At 48.6% G+C, this 15695-nt stretch overlaps 1 long non-coding RNA gene across 1 annotated transcript in view; it reads right to left on the bottom strand.

Annotated features, from left to right (window-relative positions):
• The window catches only part of LOC144109487 (uncharacterized), a 116409-nt gene that overhangs the window by 12036 nt on the left and 88678 nt on the right, over window positions 1-15695 (bottom strand). The window contains exon 2 of the long non-coding RNA XR_013309608.1: window positions 88-145. This is a non-coding gene — a long non-coding RNA (uncharacterized LOC144109487). The remainder of the gene's footprint in view (window positions 1-87; window positions 146-15695) is intronic.

The raw sequence follows: 15695 nt of genomic DNA on the forward strand, positions 1-15695 counted from the left end.
CTCAAGGATAGGTCTGATGTGTTTGAGGTACAACGATTCTTTTATATTTGTTGGGGCTTTATGGAAATTACGCCGGAAGAAACTCACCATTCTGGACGCTTTGCCTATCACATATTCAATGTGGGTTCTCCATGTAAGATCCTCTCTGAAATACACAGCGAGGTACTACTTAAATTCTGAAACTTTTTCCAAAGGAGCGAAATTTAAGGAGTACACAGAATTTATTGGCTTAATTTTCTTGTAAAAGCAACATATTTACATTTCAGAATCACAATCAGAATCAGTCTTTATTTGTTAATGCATTTCATACGTACAGCATAGCATGGAGAAGGAGGTCCCGAAGTGAATTACTGTAATGGGACCTCCTAGTCAAATACATGGTGTAAAATATTTAACAGCTTGTGACAGATCAGAAGAAAATGTGAAATTGAATATATACGTATGGGATACAACTTAAAGCAGACACATGGGAGAAAAATAACAGCTATTAAAATGCTATTAGAAAGGACCACCAAAACATACTGAATTATAACGAAGATTTAAGAGGCAGTGCAAAATGCATGTAAGAAGAAAAGGAAACGAAGTAATCATAATGAGACCTCTTAGCTAAGTATCGATTGTTTAAAGTGTGCTTTGAAGATTTATTAAGTATTTTAGTTCGACCTGTATAGTGTTCCAGACAGCAACTGATGAGAAATGCATTGCCTGTTTCCCTTAATTGGAGCGTACTTTATGTAGGACCATATTGTTAATGAGTAAAAACCGGGTTATGTTGGCGTTTACAGGATAACACTGTGGTATAAGAGGAAGAGAGATTGTTGACAATTTTGTACATGAGAATGCCAAGAGAATATCTAACAAGCTGTGATACGAAGAGGACGCTATGTTCCTGAAGAATAAATGCTGCATCAATGTATTAAGAACTGCAGGTAAGTATACGAATGGCTTGATTTTGAATTATCTGCAATGATCTTAAATGAGTAGCATGTGTGGGTGCGTGTGTATAAATGCGTAATATAAGGATATTACTGTACTATTAGAAAAGTATGGAAGGGCTTTAATAAGAATTCTCAAAAAGTATGCCATTTTCTTTTTTATATTGGTTATGTGTTTATAAACCTTTAAAGTGCTGTCCAAAATACACACCCAGAAATAAGGCGAAACCACTAGCCTATATGAGATACTAATTGAGACAGGAGGAATAGAAAGTGACGCGTTGATGCGAGCTTAAAACAACAAACTTCGTTTTGCTAGTATTGAAGGTCAAACTTTGTTGATTGAACCAAGATAAAAGATTGTCCAGGTCATTATTAAGTTTTGATACCAGATTAGTAACGCTTGAATCTGAGTTATAATTAGTGGGGTCATCAACATATAATATGCAGTTGGAGGAACAGAGGCACTTTGGTAAGGTAATAATATAAATTAAATATAAGAGGGGACCCAGAATAGAACCTTGTGGTACGCCTAAGTTAGTAAACACATCACAGTGGCCATCTGAAATAGTGACAGTTTTTGATCTATTTTGGAAGTAATTTAGTAGAAATAATAATGCGAGCCGGCAATGAAAAAATTGGATGATTAAATTGCCAAAAGCTTTCGACAAGTCTATAAAGACGCCCCTACAAATTTTAATTTATCTGTTGCAATTCTTAATTTGTCGGTAATAATTTTAAGAGCAAGTCTAGTAGTATACCCAGAACGAAAACCACATTGACGTGGCGATAATATATAAAATTTATCGAAATATTTAACGAGGCGATTCGCAATTAGTTTTCAATTAGTTTATTGAGCCAAGGAATAATGAAAATTGGACGATAATTTGTCATTGAAGAACTATCACCCGTGTTACAGACAGGAATAATCTTTCCACGCTTTAGTTCATGTGGAAAAATGCCGGATTTAAACATCAGGTTCACAATTTGTGACAAGATTTGATTTCAGCCTAATTTTTAATTTTCCGCAGAAATTACACAGCACTATCGTTTGCAGAGAGCTAGACTTCCTCCAGTGGATAGATCCTTGACCAGATACCAAGCCATCAGCTGGCGCCGCTTACAAACTTACACATTTCCCAACCCGGCCCTGTGAATACTTTTGTACCCAGGGCAATAATAATTGGTTTTGGGGAAAAGGAAAAGGCGCAGTATGTCTCATATATCGTTGGACACCTGAACCGCGCCGTAAGGAAAGGGATGAAGGAGGAAGTGAAAGAAGAAAGAAAGAAAGAGGTGCCGTAGTGGAGGGCTCCGGAATAATTTCATCCGCCGCGGTCACTCTGTGGTTAGGGCGCTCGGCTACTGATCCGGAGTTGCCGGGTTCGAACGCGACCACGGCGGCTGCGTTTTTATGAAGGCAAAACGCTAAGGCGCCCGTGTGCTGTGCGATGTCAGTGCATGTTAAAGATGTACCGAGGGCAATTTTCAGAAAAATGCGCAAACTGCGTAATTACGGCCATCTTGGACCACATACCATGGTTATGTCTTCATGCCCCCGGGAGGGACGAGGCATAAAGACGAAAGACCAACTTTACTACTGAGCTCCGACCCGGTGACCAGCTAAAACTCGTCCGACTGGTCGAAGCCGCCGCCGAGAGTCAAGACCTTTCGGCCGTCGTCTAGGCTGGTCTAGGACGTCGTCTAGCTACCCTCTTCCTCTTGGACAATAAGAGATTTCTTATCCTATCCTGCCAATCGAAGCCTCATAAGCTGGTTATCCCAGCTATCCTTCGTCACGTGACAGTAGGATTTCTTCAAGGAACACTGCAAGGGCTGTCGGGCGGCTCGATTACCTTCGAATGATAGAGAAGTTAACATAAGCTGTGTACCCACAGAACCAGTAGACACCTGCGCCTCTGAACTTAAGATTTAGTCCTCTAATTTAAGTAGTCATGCGCCGGACGTTCAGACGTAACAGTTAAACCATTCCCGCTACGTTGAAAAACTTCCATGACACGATTTAAGGTTTCTCCACAAAGCCCGTCATCATGTTTACTTTAAGTGAACAAAAAATTGTCGATACATCTGGATGTATTCCTTTACAGTTCCACCGAGATCTGGGACAGACACTGCGCCATCTGCCTCCCCAAAAACAAATTTTCAATTTTTTTCTTTGCAGCTGTTGTTGTGGTCAGTGGCTGTTCATTAATCATGTAACAATATAAGGAAAAGGCGCTGCTGGCGGCAGCATTTGTCATCGAAACCTGGGGCACCTGAGCGGCAGCCAGCGGAAATTAAAGGGCAGGGAGAGGGAAAGAAAGGGAAGAGCGATAGTAAGAAAGGACAGGGATATGGCAGCAGTATACACCATGTACGAATACAGTTCAATCATTTCTTTTCCTACAAGGGAGTAAACAGAGAGGTCAGCAGCTCCTTTTCGCATAAGGGAAGAAACTGCATAAAAACTGGCGGCATAATAAGCAACAAGACACTACAGAAACAGACGATATTCACTATACAGATAATAAAATGCGCACACCAGAATCGTGATCGTAGAATAGAAAATATGCTCTAAGCAATTATAAGTCACGATGAAACTAAACAATAAATAATTCATAAATATATTAAACACGCAAGAAACAATACGCAACCATGATAATAGTATTGTCTCGAAGTGTGATGGGGGCTCATATCCCCGCCATGATGCCACCTCTTTCCTGCATGCCACGTGTCGTGCGCAAAAGGTTAGCGTTTGGTGTCGGGGCGCGAGCGTTTAAAGCAGCAAAAATGAAGCAGAAGCGAATCGTAATTAATATAGACTGGTCTGCGACAGCTGCTCGCTGGGTTAATAAAGCATTCCACGAGCTTAGGGGAGGAACCAGAAAAGGCGCTTTCAACCCTTTTGCAACGCCCGCCAGTGGAATGTGAATGCAAATATGTGCGCTTCCCCCCCCCCCCAAGGGGTGGGGGGGGGGGAGGTGACCCACCCAACCCTCCAGGAGAGGACGGGAAGGGAACCGATCTTCTCGAGCTGGGTAGGGGACGGCATGGCCCGATTGTCGGCGAGTTGCCCCTGCGAGCTCAGTCCGTGAGCGTATATCAGGAGTGAAATGCAAAGAAACTGACCCCTGAGCTTCATTTCTTCTGCAAACAAAATTGCTCCAACAGTGGCCTATCACGCACTTGAAACACAAGTTTTGTTTTGCTAAACGAAAGCACAGACCGCGGATTGGAGTGCGCCATAATTTCTTCACAGTGTACTCCTGTAGCCTTCCGTGCTACCTGCTCAGTCGAACTAGTGCTCATGCTTGCTGACAAACTCTGGCACAAGGAGTAGCAATTTAGAAGTAATTGTCGCTAATATCGGACAACCAGAACGGCAGTTCAGTCACGCAGCGTGAAAAAAGGCAAAAAAAAGCAGAAGGAGTAGACAGAAGGACGTTGTAAACAACTCAATTTCACTCGGTGAAAAATGTTGCAACGCAGCCGGGCGCACATCTAACAATACGTGGCGTTGTCTTCCGCGTTGTCGCTCGTTATACGCATGTGCGCCCGGCTCCGTTGTAACAATTTTCGCCGAGAATAATTGAGTGGTGTTTCCAGCGTTGTCCTCTCTAATCCTTCTTCTAGTGAACGCATCCTCTTCTGCTGGTTTCTCTCCGTGAGAGCAAGAGTTTGGGGGAACATGCGGGATGCTGGGTGAGGCATAACTTATGTGAAAGCGCTCGTTGGTTACTTTCGCCTCCTGCTGGGAGTCACGTCCTGAATATGTGGGCTAAACTGACACAGAGCACAATATGTATGCTTCCTTGTACAGGTCCAGCTCTGCCGTTACCGACATGGAGGGTGCCCTTCTACAGAGCTTGTCCCGTTTGTTCTTTCTTATGTGCTTTAGTGTGGTAGTGCAGTGAGACTACGAAAATAGTTTTTGAAAGCTGGCTCTGGAGCAGCTGCTTTAGGTGCGAAATTTGTAAGTAATCTGCTAAATGGTAGCAACTTGCATTTGATTTAAGATCTGGTATGAAATTAGGCGTATAGTTTTAAATTTAGTCATATTTTCTACAGATCGCCTTTTTTCTTAAACCTGCTGAATGTAGAAGGTTAATTTTCATGTGAGTATAAACTGTTGGTCTACACAATTGGTACCCAAATTATGCGCCTAGAACCAGAAATCAATTTATTATGTTTTTTTTTCTAAAGAAAACAGACTTTACTGAGGCTTTTGATTCTGGCACCAGTTATGTCAGATGCATTGACTGAAATGTGGTGGAAACTTTTTTGCTTAGGCCCAACAATTTCCAAGGAAAAGGTTTTTAAAGTTTACGGAATGTTGTAGTGAAAGAAATGCTGATAAAACACCTAAAAATCGCACTTTTCCGCTGGAAATAGCTTCGACACAGGAAGAAAGAAATATTAGAAGTTGCGAATAGCCAAATGTAATATAGGCTCTGAAATCTAAAGCAACGCTCTGCCAGCAGGTTGCCAAATCTATACAGCGAAGTCAAGTTAGGGTGAGGAAATGCAAATAAAATTTCTAAAAGCTACCAGTTTTCAGCTTAACGTGACTGTGGAGAACGATCAAGAAAGCATTTCTGAATTCGCGAATACTCAACTATAATATATTTTCTTGAAGCTAAACAAATACGTTATAAGTAGGATGCAGGGTTGTACAGCAAAATCTAAAGCTTGATTTTTTAAAAAGGAATCGTCTGGCCCCACCTCAAGGGGGCATGCGGCTCTTCAAACTATTTATTTAATTTATTGCACAATCCTTACTATATTACTTACGGTGAAAGTGTTCGTTTATTATGCGGAATTGAAATAGACAGATATATTTTGAAAAGCTCACATAAATATGTTTTATAAGGAGTTTGGTGGTTTTATTCGGGCTCTTGTTACAGACCGTTAACTGGAAACATTTACAAAGTGTTAAAATATTTACAGAGCTGCATCTCTCTGGATGCACTTTGTGCGGTGATGGTGCTTTGGAGCGAAAGCACTACTTAAATACCAATGCTGGAAAAGCCGACGTCTGTCCGAAGCCAAACCCGCCGCGGTGGCTCAGTGGTTAAAGCGCTCGGCTACTGATCCGGAGTTCCCGGGTTCGAACCCGACCGTGGCGGCAAAAACCCGACCGTGGCGAGGCAAAACGCTAAGGCGCCCGTGTGCTGTGCGATGTCAGTGCACGTTAAAGATCCCCAGGTGGTCGAAATAATTCCGGAGCCCTCCACTACGGCACCTCTTTGTTCCTTTCTTCTTTCACTCCCTCCTCCCTTACGGCGCGGTTCAGGTGTCCGCCGATATATGAGACAGATACTGCGCCATTTACTTTCCCCTAAAACCAATTATTATTATTATCCGAAGCCTCTCACATACATGCCGAAATAAAATATGTACTGCCGCGACTGCGTTTCGAAACCCCGCCGGCGGGAGCCGCTCAGCTACGCTGCCACTGCAAGTGATGTGCGGGGGCTCCTCAGCCTAGGTCCCAAATTTGCCATCGAGCCCAAATAGTCCGCGGATGAACTTCTCGGACCAGTGAGACAGATAGGGCAACGAGCTGCCAACTCTGACAAAACCAGATGTATTTCCGAAGGCGTCGACGTCCTGCAAAAACGCCAAACGTCCTCCAAGAAGTTCCCGCGGCGCCAAAACGTCACCTTTCTTCGAGCCAAGGACCTTTTTCTGGTTCACTCCGACAAGGAAGGCGGCTTGACGGTGCTCACGGCGGGAGGCTTCCACTCAAGAGCCACCAGCGCCCTACAGACTGTCTTCCATAGAAGAGACGATGTCAACCTTCTCAAGGTGAAGAAGCAAGCTGCGCGCCTTTGTAAGTCGCTAAAATTGGACAATCTAGCCAGTAGAATTTAGTGTGTGTCACATATATTAAGGAGCCTAAATTAATTTTTAAAGGAAAGAGGCGTGAAGAAGACGCGAATTAACCGAAGAATAAAGAAGAGGAAGAAGAAGCATTCGGTGAGGTGGAGAGAGATGATTGGCGGAGAAGAAACGAATACGACGACAAGGCATACGTGGACTAACACCGAGGCTATAAAAGGGCGAGTGAGAGCGAGGCCCTGGGGAGCACAGCAGAGAAGCGGAGGCTCCGGCGGGTCAGGGACACTTTGGCTGGAAGAGAGCGACGTCGGCTACTGCTCCGGTGAGCTCGCGTTCTACGGCAACGCATCGTGGACTTCCTGCCGTGCCTGAACCCGTTCCGGGGAGTCAACAGAGGACGCTGCGACCTGCTACGGCCAGGGGTGTCTCCAGCGCTGTTGCCACCCATCCGGGTGGTGCCCCCAACGCCAACAACACCGGCATCACCTCCACGGGCGCTTGGGCCGGGAGCTTGTACGACGCAGCCAGCGACGACAGCCCAAGCGCGTCGAACGCCGCCAGAGACGCCATCCCAAGCACGGCGAACGCCGCCTCGACGCCGGATACTGGATCTATACAACGCCGCAGCCACACCGAACCAACCGTGAGCACGAACGCCGACCGCTAATAGTAGAACACTAGTTGTAGACGCTAGTAGCAGTGTGCCCGGGTCGTGTGTATTTATAGTCTTTGTGTTTTGTGTTAGTTTTGTTAGTTTTGTGTTCTAGTGTGTGTGCCACGTAGGGTGTATTAAATGTGCGTTTGTGTGGGTACACCCGTCGCCTAGTCCATTCTTTCAGCCCGAGTGTTCTCCGGAGAGATCCGTGACAAAGAAAAGCGTCGAGCCTGTGTTATGATACATTTCCTTTTTCTTTTATTGCGAAGCAATACTACTTTAGGTCGCACTTCAGCCCGTTCCGTGGTGAGGCGGTGGTAGGCACCATTGACCTTTAGCGTGACCTCGCTGCGTGACGTCACACCACGTGACCTAGAGTGGCGTCACACCAGCTGTGTAAAAACGGGGCCCCATCTCACGCCGTCGCGAGGCGAGGCGGTAGCCACCAACGGCGGCCTAACTCCCGCTCCTCTCACCAGGGGCGCTACGGTCAGAGTGACGTCGCACCAGCTGTATAAGCGGCGTGCCCAGTATGCAGCTCGGCGACAACGTGCAACCTCCTCTGTGGAAACAGCAGAAGCAAAGGAAGAAATTATGAGTTTGCCCGACAGGGAGTCTCCTTCTACTAGTTCAGAACGCTGGAACGCGACTAAACGGCAGAGGTGTGTCCAAGATACCTCGGAACAGTGGCAGCAGCGGCTCGAGAAGGAACGTGCGTTTCGAGAGAAGGAAAACGAAAAGCGAAGAAAACAACGTGCAGAAGAAACACCCCAGCACGCTGGTGAGGGAAATGTTTGTCGGCATACACGGATTCGACGGATGACTTCCTCTTAGATGATTCACTGTAAGCCGTAACACTAGCATAACCCAAGACTACCACCAACCATACTACCAGCTGATCCGAGAATAACACACTATTGCTTCGCAATCACCAGGCTTAACCAAGCTAAGCCACGGCCGTTTTTTTTTTTTGCTTTGTCTCGGATTTTTCCGATCTCTCGACGGCAGAAAGGATGGATTTGGCAAGAACGTTAGAACTGGCGCTCAAGCTAGGGTTAAGCTAGGAAGAGGCGATGCATCTCTATGAGGCGGAGGGAAAGAGGCAGAGAGAGGAAAGGGCGCAAGCACGCGCAGACGCTCGTGAAGCAGAAGAACGCGAGGCGAAAAGAGCTCGTGAGGCAGAAGAGCGAGAAGAGAAAAGAGCTCGTGAAGCAGAAGAGCGCGAGGCGAAAAGAGCTCGCGAGGCAGAGAGAAGAGCTCGCGAGGCGGAAGAGCGAAAAGAGAAAAGAGCTCGCGAGGCAGAACAGCAAAAAAGAAGGATAGAACGGGATAATTAGTTTTTTTTGTGGAAACAGGCGCATGCCGCGAGAGGATATGAGGAGACCACGGACAATGATGAGCGTTCCTTAGCGGGTACAGAATCTCCTAGACCAGCCAGAGTTTGTCCAAGGAAGCTGATGGCTCCTTTCGATGACAAGAGAGATGATTTAGATGCATATCTGCAACGATTCGAGCGGATAGCTTTGGGGCAAGGCTGGGAGCGCTGTGAATGGGCCACGGCATTAAGCATGTGTTTAGTCGGAGAGGCGCTGAATGTTTTTGGAAGGATGCCCGCTGCTGATTCCATGGACTACGAGAAAGTCAAAAAGGCACTCCTCCAAAGATTCATGCGTACGGCAGAAGGTTTTCGTGAGAGAGTTCGCACCGTGAAACCTGAGGATTCGGAAACCGCGAAGCAGTTTTCCAGCAGGCTGACCAACTATTTTGACAGGTGGCTTGATATGCCAAACAAAGAAAAGAGGTTAGAAGGGGTGCGTGACAAGCTGGTCACAGAGCAATTTTTAGCGTGCTGCAGCTCAGAGCTAACGCTATTCCTGAAAGAAAGTTGTGTTCATTGGAAGAGTTCGCAGACACTGCAGACCAATTCCTCGAGGCTCAAGGGCTAAGAAATTTGAGTAAGGCAAAAGAGGAAGCCCAAAAGACCCTAGAGACAGATGCGGAAAAACCAAGAGCATATGGCAGTGCATCTAAGGCGCCAGTAAGGTGTTTTCTCTGCGGCAAGCTGGGACACCGTGCAGCTGACTGTCGGACTAGTAGCGCTGCCCAAAAAACGCCGATTATGTGTTTAGGTTGTAAGAGTAGGGGTCATACTCTGGATCAGTGCCGATACAGAACGCAGGACCGAGCTGCATGCGTTGTCGACTCAAGGGTAGAACTTGTCACGCCACCAGAAGTTCCACAGCTGAAAGGAGAGCAAACGCCGCTTAAAAATGAGGCAGTGAGTGGAACACCCAAGTCGAAAGCAGCAATGCCAGTGGTGGTTGGGCAAATAGGGGACCGTCGTATATTGGTGCTTAGAGTCTTGGTTCGTAGAAGCCTGGTGAAGGGCGAGGATCTTACAGGGGAAGCGTCGGCCGTCACTCTTGTAGATAGCACAGTGAGGTACCTTCCTGAAGCAAGGATTCTAGTGTCCACGACATATTATACTGGACAGGTTGTAGCAAAATGCGTAGACCAACCCATTTACGATCTCATCTTGGGAAATATTACGGGTGCAAGAAGTGTCGAAGACTCCGATCCCGAGTGGAGGATGCTCGACGTTGAAGAACATCTAAAGGAGGAAAGGCCTGCGACAGCTCAGACGGGTGCAGTCAGTTTCTCGTCGGCAGTGGAGACAAGAGCTCAGGCGACAGCCCGAGCAACGCAGCGTCCGCTCTCTACTCCAGGTGCGATGTGCTTGAGTGCAACACCGGGAGAAATTGCAATTAGGCAAAAAGAAGACCCGAGCCTGAAGACCTGCTTCGAAAGAGTCGGGGAAAGAGTGAAAAGAAAGAAGAGTCGGACGTCATTCGAGTATCAATTGGTAAATGGTCTTTTGCAGAGGGAATGCATATTTAGTTCAGGAAGCCGGGTCCAACACCTGGTGTTACCGAGAGATATGCGAGAGACACTGCTATGCTTAGGACAGGACGCCATTATGGCCGGGCACCAGGGTGTTCAAAAAACGGTGTCTAAGATCACCGAGGAGTTCTTGTGGCCGGGTGTTCAGAGTGACGTTAAGCACTTTGTTCGCTCATGTGACGTGTGCCAGCGCACAGTTCCGAAGGGAAGAGTTGGTCCCGTACCTCTGGGAAAGATGCCAGCCATCAACTTACCGTTTCAGCGAGTGGCAATTGACATTGTGGGGCCAATCTCTCCAGTATCCGCTAAAGGCTATAGATATGTGCTTACTCTAGTTGACGTGGCCACTCGTTATGCTGACGCTATTCCACTGAGAACTATTGACAGTATCCAAGTGGCGGAGGGCCTCGTGGAAATGTTTTTGCGTTATGGGTTCCCGAGGGAAATTTTGAGTGACCGGGGCTCGAACTTCACATCAGAACTAATGAAGGAGGTTAACCGCCGTTTGTCAGTAAAGCAATTACTGACAACGCCTTACCATCCCATGTTTAATGGGCTTCTAGACCGGTTCAACGGCACCCTCAAAAATATGATCAAGAAAATGTGCCAGGAGAGACCTACTGATTGGAATAGATGTCTCCCAGCTCTTTTGTTCGCTTACCGCAAAGTACCACAAACGAGTCTCGGTTTCTCGCCCTTTGAGATGTTGTATGGGAGAACCGTTAGAGGTCCACTTACAATACTCAAGGAGCTGTGGGCTAATGAGGAGATTGCATCAGATCTCAAGACAACTTGCACATACGTTCTTGAGTTGCGGGAGAAGTTGGAAGAAACATGCAGGCTTGTACATCAAGGCCTGGAAAGGGCGCGCGAACGCTATAAGGGCTACTATGACAAGAAAGCCACTCACAGGAATTTGAATCCGGGCGACAAGGTTCTCATCTTGCTACCATCGGATCATAATAAGTTACTGATGCAGTGGAAGGGCCCTTACCTTGTGACGCAGAAGAAAAATGACATGGATTATGAGTTATTGATAAATAACACAAAGAAGGTGTTCCATGCAAATATGTTGAAGAAGTACGAAGGAAGCGGTCCCTTAGGGTACGCCCCCAAAGTAGCATGTGGGGTAGTGACCGAGGAGACAGGGGATATTTCCGAGGTGTCCACGTGCAGTGGGAAGAAAAATGCAGGAGGGGATGATGTACTGAAGAAGCCCAATTGGAATTAAGACAGAGGATTACAGCTCTACTACAAATCAAGGGGGAGATGTTTTCGAATGGGGCAGGCAAAACGGAGGTCATATGTTACAAACTAGACTTGTATACAGATAGAGCTAACTGAACAGCTCTAGGTATATCTCGGATATATTTTGTTGTTGTTGCTGTGTTAATGTATCTCTGAGATTTATCTTGTTGTTGCTGTTGTTGTTGCTACGTGATCATAAAAGGGAGTATGTTATGGACACGAACATGTTTATTAAGGACTCTATGCGGACAGCGTCAGTGGTGTGTTAGTGTTCTGGAAACGCAGTTTGGTTCAGGTGTCCAACGATATATGAGACAGATACTGCGCCATTTCCTTTCCCCAAAAAAACAATTATTATTATTAATGCTGTGTTAGTGGTGTGCGTTTGGTGTGTGCTGGACATCTTCAGTGTGGTGTGTGCTGAGTCCAGCATCGCCACAGAAGATAGTCGGTTGGCTGGATGGTTTGAAGATGAGGATGACGTGAGCAGTTTTTCATGGAAAACCTCTTGAGAGAGGGGGCCCTTGTCACATATATTAAGGAGACTAAATTAAATTTTAAGGGAAAAAGATGTGAAGACGACGACGCGAATTAACCGAAGAAAAAAGAAGAGGAAGAAGAAGCATTCGGTGAGGTGGAGGGAGATGATTGGTGGAGAAGCATTCAGTGTGGTGGAGAGACATGATTGGTGGAGAAGAGAAGAAGACGACGACAAGGCATACGTGGACTAACACCGAGGCTATAAAAGGGCGAGTGAGAGCGAGGCCCTGGGGGGAACAGCAGAGAAGCGGAGGCTCCGGCGGGTCAGGGACACTTTGGCTGGAAGAGAGCGACGCCGGCTACTGCTCCGGTGAGCTCGCGTTCTACGGCAACGCATCGTGGACTTCCAGCCGTGCCTGAGCCCGTTCCGAGGAGTCAACAGAGGACGCTGTGACCTGCTACGGCCAGGGGTGTCTCCAGCGCTGTTGCCACCCATCCCGGTGGTGCCCCCAACGCCAACACCGGCATCACCTCCACGGGCGCTTGGGCCGGGAGCTTGTACGACGCAGCCAGCGACGCCAACCCAAGCGCGTCGAACGCCGCCAGAGACGCCATCCCAAGCACGGCGAACGCCGCCTCTACGCCGGATACTGGATCCATACAACGCCGCAGCCACACCGAACCAACCGTGAGCACGAACGCCGACCGCTAATAGTAGAACACTAGTAGTAGACGCTAGTAGCAGCGTGCCCGGGTCGTGTGTATTTATAGTCGTTGTGTTTTGTGTTAGTTTTGTTAGTTTTGTGTTCTAGTGTGTGTGCCACGTAGGGTGTATTAAATGTGCGTTTGTGTGGGTACACCCGTCGCCTAGTCCATTCTTTCAGTCCGAGTGTTCTCCGGAGAGTTCCGTGACAGTGTGCGAGTCGTCTCAGCGAGAACGTGTTTTTCTCCGCAAAGACCTATAAGTCTGGGATCCCGTTTCGTGTTATAGTTTCTGAAAATGAATCTTGGAAAAAGTTGGCCGTAGTTTTTTTTTTAGGGACAAGCTGAAGTTAATACCCATTGACGAACCTTTCGTGGTCAACGGATCAGATAAGATCATCGAATATTTAAACACTATCCATGGCAGTAACTTAAAAGCCTTTTCCGTAGGCATTAACAATTTATATTGCAACGGATAGAAGAAGAGATGAATGAAGACTCTTGGAGGCGCGCGTGCTCTGGGATTCGGTGCTCTGTGCCTGGTGCTCTGTGCGGGCCGTCTTGTGCTCTTGACCTGTGTGTTGTGCCCGGGCGTTCTCGCGTCGTTCCCGCCTGGACCACGTAACATCTTTGGTGGAGGTGCGGATTTTACGCTACGCACAACACGCAGCTTCGTAGTACTCGTCAGGCCGGGACTTCCACCATGGCTCCACCCGGCCGGTCAAGGAGCCCCACTACCCCCACTACCCCTCCTTTCGTCATCATGGCTCCACCTCGCGACCCCGGCACGTTTTCCGGCACAGATGGCTCCGACGTCGAAGACTGGATTAACCTTTACGAGCGTGTCAGCAACTACAACAGGTGGGACCCTACGCTAATGCTCGCGAACGTCATCTTTTACCTCAATGGCACGGCGCGCGTATGGTACGAGACCCACGAGCAAGAGCTAACAAGTTGGGACACCTTTAAGGAAAAGTTGAAGACGCTATTCGGTAGACCTGATGACCGCCAGCTCGCCGCCAAGAAACAGCTGGCTACTCGAGCACAGTCTTCTACCGAGAGCTACGTGGCCTACATCCAGGACATCTTGGCGCTTTGTCACAAGGTCGACGCCGCAATGAGTGAGACCGATAAAGTGGGCCACGTGCTCAAAGGCATTGCCGACGATGCGTTCCACTTGCTTGTTTGCAAAGACTGTACCTCAATTGACTCCATCATAAACGAGTGCCGTCGATTTGAGCAAGTCAAAGGCCGCCGCATTTCGCCGTCGTTTTCTCGCCTTCCCAACACGGCCGCGACATCTTCCTGTGAGGACCACCGATCACCATCCCGCACGCCCTCCGACGCCCCTGCCGTCACCGATTCAGTCACCCGGATCGTCCGACGTGAACTGGAGGCCCTCGCACCTGTGATATCCCCGCCCTCCGTCCCTGATACAACCCTGCCCGCTGTGTCGCTGATTCAGGCCGTCGTGCGGCAGGAACTCGCTCATCTGAACCTCGCTCCAGCAGTGTGCGCCATCACAAGCCCGGACACCCCCCCAGCCCCCTCCCTGTGCTTTTCGTCGCACCTATTATTCTCTGCCCCGTTCCCGCAATCCTAATGACTGGCGCACGGCGGACGACCGTCCCATTTGCTTCCGGTGCTCTCGCATTGGCCACATCGCCCGTCATTGCCGTAGTCCATGGTCTTCAACGCCTCGCAACGTCTTCCCCTCCTTCTACAGTCCCGCCTCATCCCACAACTTCTCGACCCGCGCCCCGTCCGAACCGTCTGCACCAGCCGTACCCCCTCCACGCCGATTCTCCCGCTCTCCGTCCCCGCAGGGCCGCCGCTCTCGTTCCCCCCAGTCGCCTTCTCGCAGCCGCTCCCAATTGGAAAACTAAGTGATGCAGCTCCCGGAGGTGACGCTGCATCAACGACCCGGACTACAAATCCTCTCTCGACCACTCGACCTAACCTTCTGAACGTCACTATCGACCGTGTTCCTGTGCGCGCCCTGATTGACACCGGTGCTCATGTATCAGTGATGAGTGCTGCCCTCCGCCGTCGCCTCCGCAAAGTCCTAACGCCTGCAACGTCCCGTGTGTGTGTCGCGGATGGTGGCACGCCTGCTGTGGACGGTATGTGTACCGCGCGCGTTACTATTGCCGGCCAGAGTATACCAGTTCAGTTCACCGTGCTGAACACCTGTGCCCATGACCTTATCCTCGGCTTAGATTTTTTGACTGACCATTCCGCCCTCATTGACTGCTCGGAGGGTGTTCTACACCTCGCCCTTCCAATGCTGGATTCAGACCCACTTGATGTATCACTGCGACTATTTAGTACCGCATATGCTCGCCTGTCATCCCGAACCGCCTCTTTTGTTCCATTGACCCCATCTCACCCAGTTCCCGATGGCGACTATCTCGTCACTCCCAATCTTGACCTCCTCCTGACCCGTAACGTTGCCCTACCTCATACCATTGCCACCGTCCAAGCCAACGTCCTCTCTCTGCCTTTCCTCAACTTCGGCCTCACTTCTCAAGTGCTACCGTCCGGCATATGCGTCGCTACGCTATCCCCTCTCGCTCCTTGCCACGTGGCTACGTTGCCCGCTACCCCAGTTCCAGAAACCGCCGCACCGCGCCGGCAGTCTCTTCTGTCGACCGACACCTTCACAACCATGATGGCTACCGACCTCCATCCCGATCAAACTGCCAAGCTTCGTGCCCTTCTCGAATCTTTTTCGGATATTTTTGACGTGAACAACACCGCGCTGGGTCAAACTCTCGCCGTCAGGCACCGCATTGAAACAGGCGATGCCCCTCCCATCCGCCGCCGCCCTTACCGGGTCTCTCACGCCGAGCGTCAAGTAATCAATGCGGAAGTTACTAAAATGCTAGAAAAAAACATTATCGAACCCTCACACAGTCCCTGGGCCTCACCCG

Source organism: Amblyomma americanum, chromosome 11 (assembly GCF_052857255.1).
Source record: "Amblyomma americanum isolate KBUSLIRL-KWMA chromosome 11, ASM5285725v1, whole genome shotgun sequence".
Classification (NCBI taxonomy): domain Eukaryota; kingdom Metazoa; phylum Arthropoda; class Arachnida; order Ixodida; family Ixodidae; genus Amblyomma; species Amblyomma americanum.